Below are 24,855 nucleotides of genomic sequence, written 5' to 3'. Positions count from 1 at the left end.
AATAAACTTGAAACAATTTGTATGTTGTTTTATTTAAATAAAAGAAAATAAAGACATATTTAGTTAAAAATTTTAATAAAAAGGTATATCATATTTAGTTAAATGATATAAAGCAAAAAGGCCTGTACATAAATCTGATTGGCTGAGGATCATATTGTTATGTACATGGGGTCAGTTCTTTGGAACCTTCATCTGTGCAGTTTGACCCAGTCCAGTTTAATACAGAATATATTACCCCATTGCAGTGCACAGCACCGTGTTGTAATGCGGAGTTTATCATGAGACATTTTCATAACATTCAAAAAAGTTATAGAAATCCCTTATGCGGGATGAAATGTCTCATTTACTGTTCCTAGAGAAATGGTATATGTATGAGGGCTTACACTTTATAAAATAACTGTCACTGATAAGGATTCTTGTGTTTCGAGAGCTATGGTGAATCATTACAGTAACAGTGAACGGGTGCATGTATGGCAAAGCACCCATAGGAACAGAGGACGTACATATAACACACGTATTGCTGCAATATTAACTATACAATGAAAATTAATTGGGCTGTCAGTAGGTAACAGGTAAACCAGAAATGAGGGAGATAAACTACTGAATTTTAAATAATTAGCCATTAATTCACAATAATTCACAGGACCCATGAGCTCATAGGCAAACGAGGGGGGGTTTCCGTCTGCCTGGAAACCCCCTCCCCAGCACACACATGACCACAGTAGAAATAGTAATATAATAGCATTTTGCTAGTGTTGCATGTTCTTCTCAGTATCACAAATGAAATAAATAGCACCATTTGTGGATCTTTTAACATGTATCAGACAGTAATAAATAACCTGTGCACCAACTAGGAGATCTGGAAAACATGCACTATTAGGGATGCACTGCTATAGAGCCCAATATGTCCAGGGCAGTGCTAGGTTCTTCTGCTGCTCCTCCAGGCTCCCGGACTTGCTCAAATAGTCTGGAATGGTGCCCACATCTAAAATTAAAACATCCAGCTCAGTAAAGGATGGCCCTACTGCCACATCTAATGGCTTATTGTGATCACTGGTCCTGTATATGCTGGAATTATGATACACTTTGTATGACGCATATTAAAACTGGTTGAGTACTAATTCTGCCGATTTCATGGACTGGCCACAGTCGCTCTAAAATCAAGCATTTGGAAACCCCCCTCTAGAAATCCTGTGTTTGCCACTGGAGCTAGTAGCCCCTCTATCCCACCATTCATCATCCTCCTGCAACTATGTCTATAAAAGCACATAACTTCAGCAAGGAATACAAATTATAAATAGGCAACAAAATTAATGGGCAAAATAGTGAACATCTTCCCTAGTTTCAATTGTGTAACAGATACACTATGGGGAGATGAGCCAGCAATTTTAACATAATGATTAACATTCAAGAAACTACAACTAATCATTCCCCACATGCACAATTAGTGACAATTTAAAAATAAATACTAAACTACAGTCCAAAAAGTAAGATTAAATAGTGAAATGAAAGTCACACGCCTAGCCTTTATTGTACCACAGAATAGAGCACAGGACAATGTATTGCTAGAATAAAGGCAGATTTATATACCAAAACAATACAATTATCTTTAAACCTGGAATTTTCTAAATAAAGTAAATGTATTTGGGAAATGTCTTACCTGCTACAATGCTGCTGCTTTTATTCCTCTCAGGTAAGAGGATGGGGCTTAGTGGAAGCAAATTGGGTCATATTACTTATTGTTACTTTGAAATTCTACCCATGAGCTGTCCTGAAACCCTAAGAAGTATTACAATATTAATGACAGGCTGCTATAGTGATGTCACTGATATAAATGACATAATATATTCATTAGGCTCAATCATGGGTTTCCACCATGTATTTACTCCTGTGGTGACAAGGTACAGATAAAAGATACAACCTCACTACTATTACTGCTAATATTAATATTTATACAAAGAAAAAATATATAGCAGCTATAAATAGAAGTGTTTTGTGCATTGGAAATCTAATATATATATTTGCTACTACAGGTATACATATATTTATTGTTCAAAGAAGCCTTTCCCGTATGGCTGACTCTTGTTTTTTGTGAATATTAGATACATAAAGCACAATTTATTTTAAAGATAAAATGCCACCAAAATCCCCATTTTCCATTTTCATATCTTCTTTTCCTCAACTTGAACCAATATATTCCAAACAGGAAAAAAGTCACATAATAAAGTGACCCAATAAATGATTAAAGTCAGTAGTCCCTCATTTAGCTGCAGTAGTGTGCTGGGTGACTTTTTTATGGGAAGTTTTCACCTTTTTTTTTTTACGCGTTTGGATTATGTCAGGTCAGGAAAAATAATAAAAAAAAATAAGAAAAGAAGAATATCTATTTCAGCATTACTAGTCCCTAGCTAAAACTTTTTATGCAGATATTTAGGTTCACGATAGTAGCACATAGTTTTATCTGAAACCTGCAAAACCCTGAGCCTGGATACCTATAAGAGACAAAAAAGTGGGTGCGGGTAAGTTAGGGTAGGATGTGTGTCACAGTTTTACTTACTCACACATAACTAGTTCATGGCAGGGTTGGAAACTTTGAAGAATACCCAAATGTCAGAGATAGGAGTGTGACGTGTTATGGTAAAGTCTAACAATGGTTTTGTATTTTCCCACCTGGTCAAATTGTTCAAAGTATTGTAGAATGATTACGTTTATTAAACACAATTCTTTCCAAACAGTTTTATAACAATTTTAAATATAGGTTCAGCAGCCATTCAAAAAAACAATAGAAGTGAAACAATACATTGCAAGTATCAGTGTATTTATCCAATCCCTGGGGTATCCCCATGGAACACAGTATAATGGTAGTAAGGTCTCTTCTATTTGGGTGATAGTAAGGCAGCACAACTACGTCAGTGTCAGTCAGCATTCTGAGCCCCTCTCACTGTACCAGTGGCATGGGCAGATTGTGAAAGCAGTATGAAGCTGGATATATCCAGGGTCGATGAGAAAGGAAGGGGGCAAGCACTAAATAACCAGGCCTGGGCTTGTTGGAGGGTCCCAGTGGGAACCCGGGTCAACTGTTGCCCCCCCCTTCCCCCCCTCCCTCTTACCTGTCAGCAGCAGCCTCTCTCCTCAGCCCAGCACACAGCTGCAGTGGGGAAGGGGAGGCTGCTTACAATGAGCAGCAGCAGTCTCCTCTGGCTGTGTATATGGGGTGCAATCACACCGATGCCCCGCCCCTGATTAGCCCTTAGCTGAGGGGCTCACGCTGCCCCCTGTTCAGTTCAGTGCCTCTTCGTGTCGCTGCAAATACTTTTTTTCCTAAGGGGGCATAGCCTAATCGTGGGAGACATGGCCCAGCCCAGCTTTCTACAGGTCTGGATATATTGACCCATGTTTATTATATTAGTACTGGTTTTGCCTTTACACTAATTGCCACTATAAATCTTATGACTATCTCGTTCAAATCGCGTCAGCTCCTGCAAATCACTGTCTATTACATTTGGCCCAAAGAGGCAGAAAGAAATGAACAGATACACACAAAGAGGACACAGAGATCCGCACAAACAAAGAGGGGAGCAGAGGTAAACATTGGGAGACAGAGGGAAGACAAAGGAAGGAGAAAGAGACTGGCACAGATTGGATGAGGGATAGAGAAACTGGCATAGACAAGGGCAGGAGAGAGACTAGCTCAGAGAAGGGAAGTGGAAGACAATGGACTGAGTTAGAGATTGGCACAGAGGAACTGGATATATGTGGAATGCTACATACAGGTGAATGTGAGAGAGAGAGTAACACAGAATGAGGAAGGAGAGAGATTGCCCCAGACAGGTAAAGATGACAGAGACTAGAACACACATGAAAAAGGGTAAAGATATTACATGAAAGGGACAGCAGCTGGGTAATACTAATAATGAGTCACACTGACTCATTATTACAGTACTCTGAGTGTGCGCAGCGGCTGGCCGCGGGCTGTACTGAAGGAGGCAGTCTCAGGAGGCTGTGTAATACAAGCGTGTCCGTGTCCAAGAAGAGTTCCCACAGTGCAACGCGTTTCACCCACCATAGTGGGTTTCGTCCCTAACCTGCCAGAAGCCTGCCGGTGGATGCATATTGTCCTCTATCATATCCAGCATGGTCTGCATCGATCACACTCGTGGACTACAGGTGAGCTATCACATCTCTACACCATTTGTGCCTTTTATTCATTTTTTTTTCAAAATATATCCCCATCTCTCAATATTTGAGTGAGCGCTGGTTCTCTTCTCGGTTTACAATATTTCTATCTATAGTGGGTAGGGTAGCCCACATTTTTCCAGCAGCCCCCCTCCTCCTTAACCTTCCTTCCCCTCATCAACTTTATTGTGTGATTTTTTTTTTGTGGCTCTTGATTCTATTTTTAGTGCAGCCCCCTCTGCTTTATTTTCAAATACTGTTGTATTGTAAAAAAAACCAAAACAATCTAAGTTCAATTTTATTTATTTCTTCATCGGAGAACTAACTTATTCTTGACTAAAGAAAATCCTCCTTTAAAAAAGTGTTGATTATTGTGCTAAGGACCATACTCCTCACCTCTCTTTTGGAACCAGAAAGAAAAGGGGAACCCAACAGGTGCAGAAGAATATGCCCTTACTGGGTAACATACGTGATCAATTGATATTGCTCCATTTACCCCCACCTGACATCATAATGGTCCTGTCCCCTCTCAATCAACCCGTGATTCACGTCATTCTGCATGAGGGGGTGGGACCTATTGACACATAGCACCGTGTTCTGCCCCCACCTCCAGTCAGCTGTACCTCTCCTCTTGGCTACTCTAGGTGCAGTGCAGAAGTATATAAGTATGATCTATCTATCTACTTACTTTTTTTAATCAACATTTCTGGCAAGGTTTAGTTAACAGATTTCAGGTTACGGATAGGTTTCATAATGATATGTGACTGAGTTGGACATACATACTTATAATGAAATCTGTAAAGAAAATATAACAATTAAAAAGACATCAGAATTTAGTCTAATATAACATTAAAATCTTTTCTCATCCTATAAAGTGACTAGCTATGATTTCCTTTTATTTATCTAAGTTAATTATATCTTGCATGCTTACAGTTCCCTCTAGTGGTAGCTAAGCCTAATAGCACCTCTCTTCATAAAATGTTGCTTGTAGGTGACCAGTTTAAAGCATACAGACAGTGCAGGGTTTAATCCAGCAAAAATAGGATTTTTGTCACCTGGGGCAAGGCAGTTATTTGATGTGCCGCCTCAGCCAAAAACAAAAACAACAAAGAGGATGAAAAGGGTGTGTGGTTTTGTGACACAATAATGCCCCTTATAACACATTATGCCACACTGTAATGCTTCTTACACATTATGCCACAGTAATGCCTCTTATAACACATTAAGCCACAGTAGTGCCCCTTATTACAACACATTAAACCACAGTAAGGCCTCCAACACCACATTAAGCCACAGTAAGGCCTCTGGTGACAGCAGGCCCCCCAGAACTGACAGATGTAACAGTTTTAAAAACTTAATTTTCATGTGAAAGTCCAGCTCCCAGTAAGCTATCTCCCTTCTCTTACCTGCCGCGTGGTGAGTGAGCTCGGACCGGCACGAGACAAGGCTACCACATGCCAGGGAATGGTCAGCGCTGCTGTCAATCTAATGTGGCACCAGTCGCAAACCAATCAGAGCTCGTGGACTGGAAACCGCTGATTAGCTGCCAACCCGCAAACTTTGATTAGCTCGCGACCGGTGCCACATTAGACTGATGACGGCACTGTGTATTTCAAGGCTGGGCTTCGGGTGGCTGCCTGCGGGACCCGACGCGTGGCTCCAAATGGGCTAGGTATGCAGGATTGAAACTACATCCCCTCTAAACCCACACGTGCAGCTACCTGCTACCCTGATCTCCACCAGCTCAGAGCAAGTAAAAAAAGAAAGGACTTTTGCAGAGAGTTGATAGCGGTGTGCCCCTTTAGCACTGCAAGTAGTGTTTCTAAAAATGCAAAACCTCATTACATTATTTCGTTCTGCAAAAGAAAATCTTACTTCTGCAATGCTCCGCGAAAGTAATAATGATAACATAATGTTTAACTGAAAGAAAGGTTTTTTAAAAACTGCTGAAGGTAACAATTCTAAAGATACTCATCTAAAATGACTGTAATATGTCAATTAAAATATTATAAAATTGATCTGTTTTTATCTTTGGTGCTTTTCAAGATGTATATTATAAAGCAATCCCTCCATCTGCAATGGATTGGTATGGAATGGCGGCTGTTGGGACGCCTCCTGTCAAAATACCAACAGTGGCATCCAGATGGTTGGTATCCTGACAGGGGCCAGGTAAGTATACTTACCCTCCCCCCTTCTCACCCAAACCCCCCATTGTAGCCTAACCCTAACCCTCCCTGTTAGTGCCTAAATCTAAGTCTCCCCCCTTCATGTCTAAACCTAACCCTCCTCCCTTAGTGCCTAACCCCCCCCAAATCTAACATTAACCCCGCAGTGCTACCTAAACCTAACACCCCCCTTACCCACCCACAGCTAACAGCTAAGATGCTCTCGGCTTACCTCTGTTATGGATGTACCCAGTAAGCACACAGAAAGTTTATCTGGAGTAATGGCAGCAGGCAAGGTAGGGGTTAATAGCTGATGCAGGTGTGTGCTGGAGACTGCTGCTGGAAATAATCAACTGGCACAGGGGGATATGCACAAAATCCGTTAGGATGCAGATCTGGACTTGTAGCAGGCCAACTTTACAAGATGCAGGCTGGAAGAATGTCACAGCAACAATGCTGGATTTGGACTTGGTTGTGGCAGGCCAGCTACTCAGGATGCAGGTAGGAATAATGTTGTACCTGCAATGCTGTATATGAACTTGGTTGTGGCAGGCCAGCTACTCAGGATGCAGGTGTGAATATTGTTGTACTTGCAATGTTGGATATGGCCTTGATTGTGGCAGGCCAGCTATTCAGGATGCAGGTGGGAATACTGTGAAACCTGCAATACTGGAGATGGCTTTGATTGTTGCAGGCCAGCTATTCAGGATGCAGGTGGGAATACTGTGAAACCTGCAATACTGGTGATGGCTTTGATTGTGGCAGACCAGCTACTCAGGATGCAGGTGGGAGTTTGTAACAGAACCAGTACTTGATATAGTTGAACTGACAGGTGAATGCAGGTTGGAGCTTGTAACAGCATCAGTACTTGAAATGGTTGAACTGGCAAGTAGATGCAGGCTGGAGTTTGTAGCAGAACCAGGCCACTAGAGGGTGCCTGCTGAGATTGTGTTACCAGCGGGCACCCGGCTTCTTCCCTACCCCCCCCCATCTCCCCTCTCCCTTCTACTCCCCTCCCCTGCACCAGCTGGAGGACGGAGCTCACTCCTGAGCTCCGTCTTCCGAGTCCCGCAGTGCACTATGGGAGTGATGTCATGACGTCACTCCCATAGTTCCAAGGAGCAGGGGACGGACAGCAGCAGGCACTGGAGTGGGGTTTAAGGTAAGTGGTTTTTTTTGTCTTTTTTTTTAATGTGTGTGTGTGTGTGTGAGTGTATGCACTGCAGGGGGCCTTACTACTGGGTGCATGCACTGCAGGGGGCCTTGCTACTGGGGGCACACACTGCTGGGGGCCTTGCTACTGGGGGCACGCACTGCAGGGGGGCCTTGCTACTGGGGGCACGCACTGCAGGGGGGCCTCGCTACTGGGGGCACGCACTGCAGGGGGGCCTCGCTACTGGGGGCACGCACTGCAGGGGGGCCTCGCTACTGGGGGGCATGCACTGCAGGGGGGCCTCACTACTGGGGGCACGCACTGCAGGGGGGCCTAGCTACTGGGGGCATGCACTGCAGGGGGGCCTAGCTACTGGGGGCAGGCACTGCAGGGGGGCTTCGCTACTGGGGGCAGGCACTGCAGGGGGGCTTCGCTACTGGGGGCAGGCACTGCAGGGGGGCCTCGCTACTGGGGGAACGCACTGCAGGGGGGCCTCACTACTGGGGGCACGCACTGCAGGGGGCCTCGCTACTGGGGGCACGCACTGCAGGGGGGCCGCGCTACTGGGGGCCTTACTACTGGGGACACACACTGCTGGGGGCCTTACTACTGGGGGCTTTACTACTGTGGGCCTTGCTTCTGGGGCCTCGCAACTGGGGGCCTTACTACTGGGAGCACAGACTGCTGGGGGCCTTACTACTGGGGGCACACACTGCAGGGGGCCTTACTACTGTGGGCCTTGCTTCTGGGGGCACGCACTGCAGGGGGCCTTGCTACTGGGGGCACGCACTGCAGGGGGCCTCGCTACTGGGGGCACGCACTGCAGGGGGGCCTCGCTACTGGGGGCACGCACTGCAGGGGGGCCTCGCTACTGGGGGCACGCACTGCAGGGGGGCCTCGCTACTGGGGGCACGCACTGCAGGGGGGCCTCGCTACTGGGGGCACGCACTGCAGGTGGGCCTCGCTGCTGGGGGCACGCACTGCAGGGGGCACACACTGCAGGGGGCCTTACTACTGGGGGCCTTGCTACTGGGGGCACGCACTGCAGGGGGCCTTGCTACTGGGGGCACGCACTGCAGGGGGCCTTGCTACTGGCGGCACGCACTGCAGGGGGCCTTGCTACTGGGGGCACGCACTGCAGGGGGCACTACTACAGGGGGGCATTACTTTTGGGGCATTATTACTATAAGAGGCACATATGTGGGCACTACAGGGGCCTTACTACTGGGGGCACTGCATAAGGGGCACCCCCTCTTCGTACTCATTTAGCCCCTCAGGTGAAAATGACTTTGTACAGGTGGAGAGGCGGATAAGTTTTGTGATTGAGATATATATATATATATATATCTATCTCAATCTCATTTTTTTTTTTAACACAAAACTTATCCGCCACTCCACCTGTGCAAAGTAATTTTCACCTGAGGGGCTAAATGAGTACTGTGTGGGGGTGCATAGAAGTTTAGTACTGGCCCTGGAACCAGTACTTAATATAGTTGAACTGGCAGGTAGATGCAGGTTTGGAATTTTGTAGCAGAACCAATATTTGATGTAGTTGAACTGGCAGGCAGATGCAGGTACACGCTGGGACTAGACCAGAGGTTCCCCAACGCGGTACTCAAGGCTCCCCAACAGTTCAGGTTTTAGAGATATCCATGGTTAAGCACAGGTAGTTAAATCAAATTGACTGAGGTACTAATTAAATCACCTGTGCTCAACAAAGATATCTCTAAAACCTGAACTGTTGGAGCCTTGAGGACTGTGATTGGGAACCTTTGGACTAGACACAAACTGGAGGAGACACAGAAGGTAAGCTGGAACTAGGATGGACACGTGAACAGGGCAGAATCCAGCAGGACACAGGAGTAAGACTGGCAGTGACCGGACACTGAGGACTGAGTCTGGGAGCAAAGGTTTACAACTGCAGGATTCTGGACACAGGAACAAAGGTTAGGGAGTGAGGAACTAGGTACAATAACTTTGTAATATCACTGGCAGGCAGGAACTGACTTGAATCCCTAATGAAGGGAGAGTTCTCCTGTGATTGGTCCATCAGGCTGAGGTCAGGTAATGAGACTGAAAGATTATCGTGTCACCAGGTGGCGCTGGATAAACAAATGTGGAAATACAAAGCAAGGGATATAAATATAATACTTAATCTTTTTCATAGGTGAGAAATTCTGGCATACATCGCTTTATATGTAGAGTTCTCAGGATCTCCAGGAGGTATCCAAATGGTACATGAAATAAATATAAATACAGGAAAAAACTGTCTTAATAGTCTTGCACAATGTTACTGATAATGTCTATATGATAAAAATGAAGGGAGATGACATGATTCTGTCGTTTGGTCAGATGTAGTAGATGCGTACCCCAACTCACATTCAAATGTGTGATTATGTTCCCAAAGGTTTCTTTGTTCTTCCCACCCACTTGGTATTCCAAAACTGGTCTCTTTACAAACACACAATTGTTGCAGGGAGGGTAGAATAATGCGTACCCTACTCCCGTGATATAAATGCTGTGTTCTGCATGTAATGGTTTCTTTCAATTGTCCTCGGGGATGTTCTTAAAATTTATCCCCATATGGTATAACCTCATAAAAAAGAGGAAAGATGTATATGGCTAAATACTTTTTAATAGAATAAAAAACATACTCAAACATAAAATGACATACAATCCAAATAGTATAAATGGTGATGACCTGATAGTTGAAAAGTAATATAAGGTCCACCGTCTCATCAAAGAAGCAACAATCAATGATATCCAACAGTAGAAGGGTCCCTGTAACCAAAGCGTTTCGACCTGTCACCGCAGGTATTTTTCAAGGTATAGGGAATCATGCACACATTGGTACCTTAAATACCATTTGCGACTTGACGGATGTATTAAGTAAACGTACACAAAAAAACCTAAACCTAAAAAGGTTGCAATTCATGTTTCCGGGTGGAGTTTATCCAGGTGTGATCGATAACATAATGCCTCCCAACCGGATTTCCTCCGGAAGTAGCAGATCTTGTTCACCACCTATTGCCATCCCATCACCTAACTCCCGCCACCCGCATGTGTGTCCCTCGCGTCCTCCAATCGGAAGCCACGTGGTGCTCACATACATCCTTCGGGCAAACAATACACACCGCCCCAGTCGGGTCTCCCACAGAGCCGGAAGTCACGTCACCAGACCATGAGTTGCTTCCGGTGACAAGCGGAGTGAAGCAAGGCATATAGAAGAATAGTGTCTCCTGTTCGAAAGCATCCATCTTGTAGCCCAAGTACTCCAAAAACATATTTGTATATAGATACTTATGTGTAATAGCAACAAATAATCGTACATATTAATTGAACAGTATAAAAATGCAAGGGGTATTTAAATCCATTCATCCCATATGCATGAGTAATTAAAATGAACAGAAGTCAAAAGTAAATATAAATAACCAGAACACGTTAAATGATTTAGAAGAACATATACTAAAAAGACATATTTAAACAGCTTGTAAAAAGACTAGTAAAACCCTGTTATAAGAACCATTTAACTTCAAAATCTTGGTTCAGACCACCAGGGGTTAATGTTTTATACTTGTATATCATTTTCATTTCCTCCCTGGCAATGACCCTCATATTATCATTGGATCGTATGAACCCTTTTACGATCTTTAGTCCCAGAAATTTTTTTTTATCCCATCTGTAGAACAATAATGTGTATTTTTAAAATGGGCCGATAGTGAGTGCATTTCTATGCCCTTCTTAATATTTCGGAGGTGTTCTCCAATACGAATCTTAAGACTTCTTGTTGTCCTCCCAATGTAGAATAATCCACACTTACACTCAATGGTTTAAATTAAATTTTTAGAATTACATGTTATAAACTCTGATATATTGAAAACTTGTCCACTCATATCAACAGTTGTAAATTTTTTCTCCTTTCAAGGTTTTTTTATATTCCTGCACCCTAAACATAGGCCACATCTATGAAAGCCAATGGTTCTATTAGTAATCGGAGCTTCATGGGATAGGTGTGCGCTTTTTACTAGTTTTGTAGCGAGGTTCACCGCTTTTCTATATATGTGTACCGGTTTCCGAGGGATGACTTTCTCCAAAACTGGGTCCCTTTCAAGTATGGACCAATGTTTTTTAAAAACTTTTTCAATTTCCCTGTATTGGGAGTTAAAGTCTGAGACGAAAGCCCACTGGAATTTCTCTTCCCTAGTTTTTTTGGATTTGATAGCCAATAATTCCTTTCGATCCAGCTCCATTGTTAATTTAATTTCTTCTAGTACAAAATCTTCCTTATATCCGCTGGCTATAAATGCTTCTTTCATCCTATCGGCTTGGTCCTTAAAGTCCTCTGTCTTTGAGCATTTCCTCCTTATTCTCTTAAGTTGACCCCCATTTGTATATATGACAGAGAGACTGTTGGTTTTTGGTAAGATGTAGTTTGAATTTTTCCATCCTCCAAATATACCGTCACGTCCAAAAAATTAATATGTTCAGTTTGAATATCAAACATTAAATGTAATGTTCCGGTCATTACAATTCAATTTAGTGCAAAAACTATCTAAAAGGCTTCTCTCCCCTTTCCAAATAAAAAAATATATCATCTATGTATCGGCACCAGAGTTCAGGTTCGCACTATAGGGGTTGTGGTTCCAGATATTTAAATCTTCCCCCACCCCCATAAAGATGTTCGCATAACTGGGTGTGAACCTGGTGCCCATAGCAGTGCCGACATCTTGTAAGTAAAAGGTATCTTTAAAAAGGAAATAATTATATGTCTTAAAATAAAGTTAATACCATGAATTAAAAACTCCTGCAGATTTCTTTGTGTTCGATCCTTGTAGTGTTAATTTCACATCTTCCACACCCTGATCATGTTTAATAATAGTATAGAAGGAGCTGACATCTGCACTTACCATCATGTAATCAGCTTCCCATTCGATAATTTATTTAAAAATCATGTGTGTCTTTCAAGTATGATTTATTTAAAAGAACCAGTGGTTGTAAGTGGAAGGCAATAAACTCCGATAACTTTGTCGTAACTGAGTCAATTCCAGACACAATAGGTCTACCTGGGGAATGTATTGGGTCCTTGTGTATTTTCAGTAGTATATATATGACTGGTACTACAAGTTTTTCTTTAATCAGGAATTTGGACTCCATATTAGTCAATGTGCGAATATTCATGTATTTATCAACCATGACTTTTAGTTCCTCCAGAAAATTCTCTGTAGGGTCTTTTCTCAGTTTTTTTATATGTGTGGGTGTCATTGAGTTGTCTCAAGACCTCATTCTCATAATCTAAGGTATCCATCAAGACAATTACCCCCCCCCCTTTATCGGCAGGCTTTATGATCAGATCCTTTTTTTTGGCTAATTCTTTTAATGCATTCCTCTCCCCATAAGTTAGATTATATTTAATTTCTTAGATGTTATATATTTTAGGTCCTCCAGTACTTGTGTTGAAAAGGTGTCAATAAAACTACCTTTTTAAATGGGAAGGAAAAAAAGTTGATTTAGGTCGAAATGTAGACCTAATTTCTGGTTCCACCACTATGTTTGGATCTTCATTCTCTTTCATCAAAAAAAACTTCTTTACTGTAAGTTTTCTTACATATTTCTGTATATCAATGTATATAGAGGTCATTCATTTTAGTTGAAGGGGCATATTTTAAGCCCTTGCTCAGCACTGATTCTTCATTGTGGTTTAGGACATAAGTGTTTAAATTACAAATTTTGACCTGTCCACTCGGGGTAACACAAGATTCCGTATTTTGATCAAGGTTATTTATTATTTGAAATTTTTTGGTTTTGCAGGCTATTCTCCTCCTCTTTTCATGTTTCTTACCCCCCCCCATTTTCCTCGTTTGTTATATTTAGTTAGGGTCTGTGGTCCCTCCTTTCTCGTCTCTCCCCTAAAAAATGCTCAAAGGCACATCCGATATTGAGTCAAACCTGTGGTGGCCAGAGGTGGTAGGATTCTGATCTCTATAGGTCTGATCTTCCCATTTATTTCTCCACCAATTATCTTTATTGTGCCTTCTTTGGTATGTTTTATTATAACCCAAATGAAGAGGTCTTACTTGATCCTGGTTATATCCTCTATCGTATTTTTGAGATGTTTTATGGTAGTTTCCGATCTCTCTACCTCTATGATTTCGGTGCTCTATCGGTCTAGTCCTTTGATTAACGGCAGGTGAAATCATTGCCTGGTGTGGTGTATCATTTTCTAATTCTTCCCTATCCATTTCATTTTCCAAAGGAAGGTAATGAGACTACCAACAGGTGAGTAGCTGCACATAGCAGCCAGAGTCCAGGTGTTAGGATAGCAACTGAGAGTCAATCAGGCAGAGAGCCGCAGCAGCACATGTAACAGTGCCCCACCCCCCCCTTGAGGGTGGACTCCGGACACCCCAACAGGACTAAGAGGAACTGAAAATAAGAAAACAAATGGACAAGGCAGATTCAAAATTTACATTCAGACTTCTTTCTGCGAGATTGCTAAGGACTGAGTATGGTAAGTCCAAAAATATTATAAGAACTGATGGTACCCTCCAGCGTCATATCTGAATGGCAGTGCACCCTGTGCAGCACTGCCGCCCCTCTCACTCCCCCCCACCCCCTCCTCCCCCTGAGCACTTACCTGTCCATCCAGGGGGTAGAGGGTGGGCGGGAACCATTGGAGGTGTTCTTGATGCACCGTGTATCACTGCAGGAGGTCTCTTCCTGCAGACCTCTGGAGCCGGGAAGTGTGCGGCTGGTGTTCTTCTCAGAGACAGATGATACCGGAAAAGAAACATGATTAGATTGGGCACAGGCAGAATGTCCAATAGCCTGGACAGGTATTGGATACAATATATCAGATCAGATTTATTCAAAACTCCTTTACAAGATAAGGACAAAGTAGCACAGCCAACAGTTATCTTCCTGGTTGGAGACCTTGAAGAAGATAATACTGTGTTGTGATTGACCTAAGTCTGAGTCTCAGAAGCCTGGTTCTTACAAGCTTGACTCTTTTTGTTGGTGCATTGATTAAAGATTTTCTGAGCTCAGTGATAGGCGGTTCTTTGTCCGACAAATCAGAACTTCCAGAAGAGTCAGAAAGGATTATGTCAGGACCACCAAATCTTCTAATAACAGCATTGTTGAAGGCTTGTAAATTGTAAATCTTGAAGAATAGGATCATTGGACCAAATAAATGGCTTAACCCATTTCAATGCCTCCCCTCTGAAGGACATAGTCAAGCATTGTATGGTCTCAGCTGGAGTAAGAAGAGGATCTACTTTAGACACTGAAGCAACAGACCATGATATTCTAATTTTCTATCAAAAATGACTAGGTCAGGGTCTCTGTTTGGAATAATGGATTGAGAGCCTTTAAAAAGATGATGTGAATTACCTGCCAAAATAACTGGTTGGTATTTCTTTCCAAACTATATAGGGTGTAGTGCCCCTCCCAGGACTGACAGATTAGAAGTGTTTTCAGAAAGTAAATGTTTAGAACTCTTTCCAGAAGCTGGACATTCAGAAGTCTGTTTTGGAGACAAGGGATGAACCACCCCTCCTGGGGATTTGACTATATATATATCCCTATAAAAAAAAAATATATATATATATATATATATATTTTTTTTTTTTTTTTATAGGGATATATATTTATATGCCCATGATTGTCATCAATATAATTGAACGAGAAGTCATCAACTGAAGTAGTGTCAGACTAATCTGAAACAATTTAAATATTTTCTTGCAACCATTTTCAATCCTGGTGTTTACAGACACACACATAAGCAGCCAGAGTAGAAGCTGTGTTGAGGAATAGATGAGATATATATATATATATATATATATATATATATATATCATCATTTGTGTGTGTTATACTTAATATATATATTACATATATATATATATATTTGTTGTGTGTGTGTGTGTGTATATATATATATATATATATATATATAATGCAGCTGCCAGGCTGGTGTGACATCATGCGGCCTGGCAAGGGGCTGGTGGTGGAGCCGTCAGTGGTGGATAATGGTTTAGGTCTCCACAAAGGATTGGGGGAGTTTCCCCCATCGGCCATATAAGTTAAATTCAGTCACACTACTGTGCTATGTACAATATAACCCTCTTTTTCAAGCCACCAGCATTGCCACAAAGACAGATCTGTCTTTGTGGCTATGCTGGTAGCTTGAAAAAGAGGGTTACACCTCGAAACGTCGCCCTGTGGCATCATTGAATATAGTACTTTGTAAGAGGAATATATTAATATATATATCTATACGTGTATCAAAAAGATGGCACTCACCAGTAGAATTGCAGCTTATTTTATTCCATTAGACAGACAGTAGGCTAACGTACAGGCATTGATGTTTTGATCCCCTAATGGTCCTTTTTCAAGCAGTCAAGCCTTAAGTTTCACAGTGAGAACCAGATACAGTTCATTCCACGGGGAACTGTTTCTGGTTATCACTTTGAAACTTAAGGCTTGACTGCTTAAAAAGGTCCGTTAGGGGTCCAAAACGTCAATGCCTGTACGTTAGCCTACTGTCTGTCTAATGGAATAAAATAAGCTGCAATTCTACTGGTGAGTGCCATCTTTTCTAAACATGTATCTTCGCTTTTGAACCCTGGACCCAGGAGACACAGCTGGTGTGCACCCCAATGATGTGGCAGCAAAGTATCAGATGTGTGTGTTGATCATTGGATAAATATATATATATATATATATACATATATATATATATATGGAAAAAATGAATCTATTTAAAGGCGCCTATGTGCTAAACAAAGTGCTGTGCATACATAAATATTATTAATAAACTTCATCAAAAAATTTTTTGATTATCTGTGGTATTTAAACCGAAAAAGTGCAATTGTGGAGCAAATTCCTTAATATCAAATATAAAACAATATTACCATCTAATAAAGTGCGGGTGAGAATAAAATAGTACTCTGACTAAAATGTACATATAATACATACACAAAATTTATTTTAAGACAAAAAATCTAATATAAATAAAAAATACTGTGCAAAAATGGATGTGCTATACACAACAGTCACATATTGTACTTTGCACTTTTTCGGTTTAAATACCACAGATAATCAAAAAAAATGTTGATGAAGTTTATTAATAATATTTATGCATGCACAGCACTTTGTTTAGCATATAGGTGCCTTTAAACAGATTCATTTTTTCCATAAGTTTAATAACAGCAGATCACCACTGTTGTATCTCTTCTGTTTGAGCTGACACCCATACTATAGGGGAGTGCTATATACAAATACTTTTTATATTTAAAAAGGCATATACAACTTGAACACGACTGGTTGATGGTACAGGTCTTAAAGAGTAGGAATTCTCCCTATTCTACTAAGTTAGGGTGTTTATTATCTTTTGGCGCCGTGTTCTCTCATTCATATATATATATATATATATATTTATATATATATATATATGTATATGTATATTCATATATAGTTAAATAAATACAAATGTGTTAATTTCAAATTTATTTTTAAAGGTTCCAGACAAAAGAAAACCAAAATACAAGAAGACAAAGATGATGATGGCAATTGTTCGGATGGAGAAGATGGGTCTCTTCCTAGGAATATCCAGTTCAGTTTTAAAGAGAGTGATTTACTTGTTACGATGGTACTAGAATCATACCACAGTCTCTTTGGTAAAAGAGCACAAAGTACCCCAGGAAGACGTAAAACTGCAATATGGCAAAATATAGCAGATCAAATTAGTTCCATCGCTGTGCAACCACGCACGATAAAGCATTTTAAAAAGCGATTTCATGACTGCAAACGTAGTGCAAAGAAAAACATGGACAAACTTTCAAATCACCAACATGGAACTGGTGGTGGGCCACCATTAAATTTAATCTTTAATGTTTGGGAAGAGAAATTAAGGAAACATCTTTCTCCGGCCCTGGTTGAGGGAGTACTTGGAAGTATTGATACGACAAACCAATCATCCATTCCATTGGAAGGTATTGAAGCTAGTGTATATATATTTATATCACTTTATTTTTTAAAGATATGTATGTAAATGTTATTTTATTTATTTTTTGGTGGGCCAGTTGTCCAAACATTACGTAAACAAACACAGATCCAGATGCAAGATGATGCACAACCAGCCACCACATCTACAGGGATTGTTTCTGGAGGTCCTAAAAGAGTGATAGCAGGTATGTATTTTGGACAGTATAATTAAAATGTGTATTGAAAATAAAAATTATAATCTGTTTTTTGACATTTGTAAAAAGGTAAAAAACCAAATTCTCAAGCCTCCCGAAAAGAAAGAACTCCAGCTGGAAAAACTTCATCTGACAAAGGATTGAAAAGGGTTTTAAACGATAATCCTGTAGTGACATTAACAAATGAATCTTTGCCCCAAACGGCTATTTCATCTTTACCCATTTCAACGCCTGAAGTCATACAATCTGGAGAAAATATAAATTCCTCCACTGAATCAAATAATTAAAAAAGACAACGTATGTATAAAATTTTTATGGGTTTGCTTAGGTAAGGTATATACTATATTTTGTGAAATCTTGTAAGGTTGGAAACAAGATGATTCACATTGTTGCAGACAGTAGCTGGGGGCTATTTAGAAATACACTAGAATAAGCAAAAATAGTTTTGCAGTTAGTAGTATTTTACACAAACAAAATTGTTAATGTAACTTATACTGTTAAAAGGAAAGAGAATGAACTAGGAGAGCTAAATTGATGTCCCTAAACATTTTTTTTAAATAATAATAAGTGGAATCAAACGAGAGAGAGAGAGAGATTGCAAATTGAAGTTGACTCCCCTGAAAATCTTTTTGACCGTTTTACAATTTCTTCACCATGTAAGTGTATTAATTTATTTTTTTTAAATATATATTTGATACTATTATAAGATTTGTCATAATAAAATTTAAACATTATAGATCTGGAGAATACTGAATCTGAGATATTCGAAGCCAATCCTAGAGCACAAGAAAGTATGTTTTTTTCTGCTAATTTTTTTTTGGGTAAAATTTGAGTTCATTGAAATGTTGTTAATGTAAAAACTTTTTAATTTGAACAGTTTCAAAAAATATGATTATGCAAAGGGATGAACAAAGACCTATAACTCCAATTATTCCTGACGTTGGAGATGTTGGAGATATTTAACCTGGTATGTGAAGGTTGAATGTTGAAAAATGCACAATGCTAATAAATGTGTTTTACAAAAAAATTTTTTATTTATATTTCTATAAAGATTCGGATATTGAACTGGGATCCTTGACATTTTCACCAGCTTCTGTTACTCCAGGTAGTTAGTTATTTTTGATTGTTAGGCAAATTTTGAAAATTTTGATAATTTTTCATTCAATATAGTTTACTTTTTCTAGGGTCTATTCTTGCTTTTAAAATTCTGGCAAAAGCTTTTACAAATCTGATGGTAAGGTCTACCCCTGCAGATAGACCACAAGCACCAGGTGAAAAAACACAGGTTGAGACTCCATTTGATGCAATCACATATTTTGCCAAGTCTATGAATGATCAACAAGAAGATCATCGTCTCCGAGTTGAGGGTGATTTACAAGTTATAACTGAAGCATTAATCCAGGTTAAAGATGCTTTGAAAAGCATTAGTCGAGTACATTATGAAGAAATCCATACTTCACGTGCACAAATAGATCAGCATCATAGAGAATCCCTACAAGTAACAAGTGCAATTAATAGTGAACTTTCAAAAATGTCAAAGACATTTGAAAAAATTTCAGAACAACAAGAGGTTCTGTCTTCTGCTTTATTAGTTATGTCATCTGGAATTAAATTCTTAATGGAGGAGCAGATTGTCCGTTGAAACACACCAATAAGTACTTATGTTCCGGATTTTTCAAGCTCATTATTGAGAACACCAGTCATGAGGCAGGATTATTTTTCGCAAACTCAATCTGAATTATTTCCATCCAACAGATTTGACCACATTGTTGGTCCACCGAATATTCTCAACCCAGTTCAAAGCCTAACCAATCTTCCAAATCAAATTCAAACAGGTTCATTGTTGAAAACTCCTGGGCTGGATGACTCAACTTCCATAACACGGAGACGTCTTCTCCCGGAAAATTAATCGATTGTTGAATCCGAAGTAATACCTGCTACGATGCCTTTTGCCTAATTTGGATTTAAGGTATATATTTAAAAAAACAATTTATTAGCATTAATTATACAGTTAAAAATCCATGTTTAGTAAAGAAATTGCTGTTTTCATTTATATTTATTTAAATAACAGATTATCTTAATTATTGGACATATAGGACATAGAACATATGGGGATGCAGTAGGGTAGCCGACAGAGGGAATCCCAAACGCCGCCTTCCCAACCATCTAATCCTGGCGAGGCAGTGTTCTCCTCGGGTTGTTTTCTGGGGATGCCTCACCCGGCAGAAACAGCCTACCACCTGCCACTTTCCCCCGCCGACCACCGCTGTAGAAGCTTGGCGTCTGAAGTGACCAGAGGCTAAAGAAGCCACTGATCATTGCAGAGGCAAGCGTTCCCAGTGAGGCACTGCACGAGGGAAGTCACCGTGACATCAGGAGCCTGCCACGCACGCTTGCTGGACCTAGTTAGATCCAGTCAGAGCAAGGCAGTGGCAGTAGGATCGCGAGTGTCGAGCAAGTAAAGGTAAGTGTTGGGCTGGGGGCACTGTCTAAGGAGCACTATTAAAGCCTGGGGGCACTGCATAAGGGGACATCCTGGGGCCACTACATAGGGACAGTAATTCAGCCAGGGGGTTCTGTACATCGGGTACTCCTCCTGGAGATTGGTCATTGGCTAGGACATCTGTAATGGTCTTTAAGACCTCTGCAGAGGTTGTTGACAAATTAAATGCCCCACTTGGGGCAGTAGAACTAAATTGCCCTCCACGAATGGTAGGGCAATTGGATCAGGGATTACCCTGGAATGGGAGATTTGCATTTCCTCATTTGGTTCCCAAATCTTAACTTGGGGCTCTGGGTCAGAGGACCCCAGTTATAGACCTGATCCTCTTCTTTTGGCACCATTATTGGAAGTTAGGGAGTCTAGACTGACAACTTGAGGTGACATGTCGGTCTGTACCTCGAAATGTTGAGTGTCACTTTTTCTTGAGCTGCGGAAGGAACAGTCTTTAATGAAGTGACTTGAGCTTCCACAATACATGCATAGCAGGTCATCCTTTCGTTGCTGGTGCTCAGCCTCGGAAAGTTTGGGATGCCAAAAACTCCAGAATCTCCTTTCAGGCAGCACGGAAGGAGTCACCCCTAGACTAGGGGAACTGGAATCTGTGGTCTTTTCTGCCTCAGTAAATAGGGAAGCGACTTTTGTGGTAACCGAAAAACTTCCAAATAATTCAGAAACTTGCTGACTTTTTTTTTCAGGAAACGATGTCATCAACTGCTCAACAGAAGCCTGTAAAATCCCCAGTTGTTCAGGACTCCCATTACTGGTAAATGGAGGGGGTAGAGAACAGTCATTTTGAAATATTCCAAAAAATCTTTGTCCACATGATTGACAAAATTTTTTCTGACAATTCTAAACTTTATGTGCAGAAATCTGTTGCTGCTGAGCATCTACATGGATGAATAGCCCTAGGAAGGCTTGTGATGTGAGAGTTTTCATGTTTTGACAGATTTTCAAAATGCTGATCAGAACCGGAACTGGATCCTCATCCGGATTCTGACTTGAGGTGGCCTGGCTTGAGGGTGAAGACTGGACCGGATTTTGCAGAGCTGGACTCATCTTGCTTTACTCCAGTAAAGGGCCATTGAAAATGTTGTACCTGTAATGCTGTATATGAACTTGGTTGCGGCAGGCCAGCTACTCAGGATGCAGGTGTGAATATTGTTGTACTTGCAATGTTGGATATGGCCTTGATTGTGGAAGGCCAGCTAATCCAGATGCAGGTGGGAATACTGTGAAACCTGCAATGCTGGAAATGGATTTGATCGTGGCAGGCCAGCTACCCAGGATGCAGGTGGGAATACTGTGAAACCTGCAATGCTGGAAACGGATTTGATTGTGGCAGATCAGCTACTCGGGACGCAGGTGGGAGTTTGTAACAGAACCAGTACTTGATATAGTTGAACTGACAGGTGAATGCAGGTTGGAGCTTGTAACAGAATGAGTACTTGAAATGGTTGACTGGCAGGCAGATGCAGGTTGGAGTTTGTAGCAGAACCAGTACTTGATATAGTTGAACTGGCAAGTAGATGCAGGTACACGCTGGGACTAGACACAAACTGGAGGAGAAACAGAAGATAAGCTGGAACTAGGATGGACACGGGAACAGGGCAGAATCCAGCAAGACACAGGAGTAAGACTGGCAGTGACAGGACACTGAGGACTGAGTCTGGGAGCAAAGGTGTACAACGGAAGGATGATGGACACATGAACAAAGGTTAGGGAGCGAGGAACTGCACAGCGTGCAGCGACCACGTGAACATCCACTAGGTACAAGAACTTAGTAATATCACAGGCAGGCAGGAAGTGACTTGAATCCCTAATGAAGGGAGAGGTCTCCTGTGATTGGTCCATCAGGCTGAGGTCAGGTAACGAGACTACCAACAGGTGAGTAGCTGTACGTAGCAGCCAGAGTCCAGGTGTTAGGATAGCAACTGAGAGCCAATCAGGCAGAGAGCTGCAGCGGCACATGTAACAACCTCATTCATGCTGCCGTCTTGTCTGTATTCCAGCGTCGGGATTAAGATATGTGTCGGTATTTCGACGCCTATCTTAAGTCCTGTGTCGGGCTTCCACTGTTGGGACTCAGACCGGCGGCATGCTAACTACATCCCATCTGCAATGGTTTGTTAGTCTCGTGCTGATTTCTAAAACAGGAACATTTACATTACAAAATACATATGGGGGTACATTTACTAAGGGTCGATTATTGTTATGATTTTTATGTTCATTTAAATCAAGTGTGATCGACTCAGAATCGACTGTGTAATGCCCTGCCAAAACCCTTCATTTACTAACATTCAATATTGATTCTGATTTCAAAATCTCAATCTATGTTATTTGGTGTGACAGGTGTAAATGCATTCTATTGTGCACTTTCTATTCAAAACCGAATGCAAATAGAACTGGTCAGCCCAGGGCTGGCAATCCTCGGAAAATGCCCCCCCCCCTTCCCCAAAAAAAGAGGTCCTCCTTCACCTATTATAGATACAGCCCTAGGCACATGACTGCACTTGCTTCCTCTTCCAACTTGGTTCATCATGCTGTGGCAGGTAAGTGTTTCTATTGCTGACATGTGTAATCACTAGATTTAATTGCACTTTTGTTTGTTTTTTTTGTGCTGCTGACCATCGTGAAGCTGTATCCACCTGTTACTGACTTGGTTTGTTTTCTGATCATTGCTTCCTGCTAGTGACCCTGACTTGTACCCTCGACTTGTATGTGCCACGTGTTCTGACGCCTGGCCTAGTCTGTATCTTGGTGCCTTTGACAAGTTATCCATCTACTATCAGCTGTTATCTAGTGGCTGACCTCTCGGCGTCCAGTAATGAAGCCCCTCATGTCCTTGCAGGATTGACTGGTTCAGACTGGATATTCATTAGGCTCCTCATCTAACTTGACCCAGCGCCAACTGGGTGCAGCAAAGGTTGGTCACTATCAGTGCTTGCCCCCTTTCATTATTGAGAACCTGCCAGTGCAAATGGAGAAGCAGACATAACAAGAGTGTATAATCAGCTACTGAAATGCCTGAGCATTGCTATTACTTTATACCCTGAGAGCTGCCTTTATCTCGGCTTCTCTACAAAGTTATTTTTCTGACATATTTTTTAACTGAATTATGGTTTTTAACTGAACAAATGTTACCTAATCCTCTGTGATCCTCTATTTGTCTATATACAGTAGATTATACCATAACAATTAATAGGATATGCAAACAGAAAAGGTTGGGGTATAGGAATGGCGCACACACTCTATGTAGTGTAAATATAGACTTGTAGCTTTAAACATCATCTATGTATTGTAAATATAGACATATAGCTTGGAGCATTACTGTACAGTATGTTCAGATGAATTAAAGTAAACCTTCTCTATGAAAAATTCTAAACAGAATACAGTAATTAAAAGGTTTGAACATGTATTCCATCACAATGGATATACAAGTTACCTACTATTGCACTATGATTACTCATTCATTCTTTTAGTCTTGCATTGATGTAATTTCTATCAACTAATTGCTTCCCTCTGCTATACACATCTAATGTCTCTCTGTTTTGATTAATGAAATGCATAATATATAATTTATTTTTAATTACACGATTATTAACTAAGCAGTACTTTCCCCATCATTTATATAAACCACTTGTGATGTGGTTTTATCCATTAGACATTATCTTTAGTATATAAAAAAAATCAAGTCTGTTAGCCTTTTTATATAACTTATGTAACTGGAGGCAATATATACAGTATAATGCATAGTTATGCACGGTCCTTAACATTTTTTATGTCCTTTTGTATATAGTTTTTACATATTTTGTCCCCTTGATATGCACATTTCCTGTGAATTGCTGACTTTTATATGCTACTGTTTCCTCTATGAAATACTCTAATGTCCCAGATGCTGATGAATAGGGACTGATCGCTTAAATGCATACTGTAGCCCAAATGCAAATCTTGAGTATCCTGAACTCTATGCTGGTGTGGAGTATCGTGAAGGCTTCCACTTTTTATTTGACAGCATCAATCTATATATCTAATAATCCCAGTGGTGTAGTCGGGGAAGGGGGGGTGTGAGTGCATTTTCTACCTGACACTGGGCCTGATTCAGAGCCGGACGCTATTTGCGGTCGTTCGTTCAGAAAAAAGGGGTGGCTATTCAAATGAACCGTTCGCTCTTTGCGGTCTGTTCACGCCTCTATGTCTGAACGAGCGAACAAAACTTGCGGTCGTTTTTTGGATAACTACGCCCCCTGGCCGCTCGCATCCTACGTCATGTCCGCTATTTATTAGATTAATCGAGTACATCGACCAGCGTATGAACTGCTCGCTATTCTTGTGGTTGGTTTTTCCTACCACAAATTTGCGAGCAGTTCTGACTATAAAATAACCCAGTGACGTGATCAGTGACGCTGCTGTATTAATTATGCACACCCATAAAACGCCCGTTTTGACCTTTAAGCACGCCTGCGTTCTGATCTCCACTCCCCGTTTTCAAGCACCTTCCCCTGTTACCACCCACATACTCCTCCTCCTGTCACTCATATTAGCAGGCATTCGCTATTTAGCGAACAAACGATTTTCGGCCGCACTGACTGGTTCGCGCATGCGTATTACGATCCGTACGCATGCGCAGTTGGGCAAACATTGCTCGGAACGAACGAGCGG

General features: G+C 41.3%; 1 protein-coding gene across 1 annotated transcript in view; it reads right to left on the bottom strand.

The window, feature by feature from the left end:
• DNAJC5B (DnaJ heat shock protein family (Hsp40) member C5 beta) overlaps positions 1-1,687 on the bottom strand; it is a 78,062-nt gene extending 76,375 nt beyond the window's left edge. The window contains exon 1 of the mRNA XM_088469361.1: positions 1,661-1,687. The gene's annotated coding sequence lies outside the window, so the exon portion shown is untranslated. The remainder of the gene's footprint in view (positions 1-1,660) is intronic.
• Positions 1,688-24,855: the final 23,168 nt, after the last annotated feature.

The sequence above is a fragment of the Taudactylus pleione genome, unplaced genomic scaffold (genome assembly GCF_031769625.1).
Source record: "Taudactylus pleione unplaced genomic scaffold, aTauple2 ptg000090l, whole genome shotgun sequence".
Classification (NCBI taxonomy): domain Eukaryota; kingdom Metazoa; phylum Chordata; class Amphibia; order Anura; family Myobatrachidae; genus Taudactylus; species Taudactylus pleione.
Note: the sequence above shows the minus strand (reverse complement) of the source record. Positions and strands in the feature narration are given on the sequence as shown.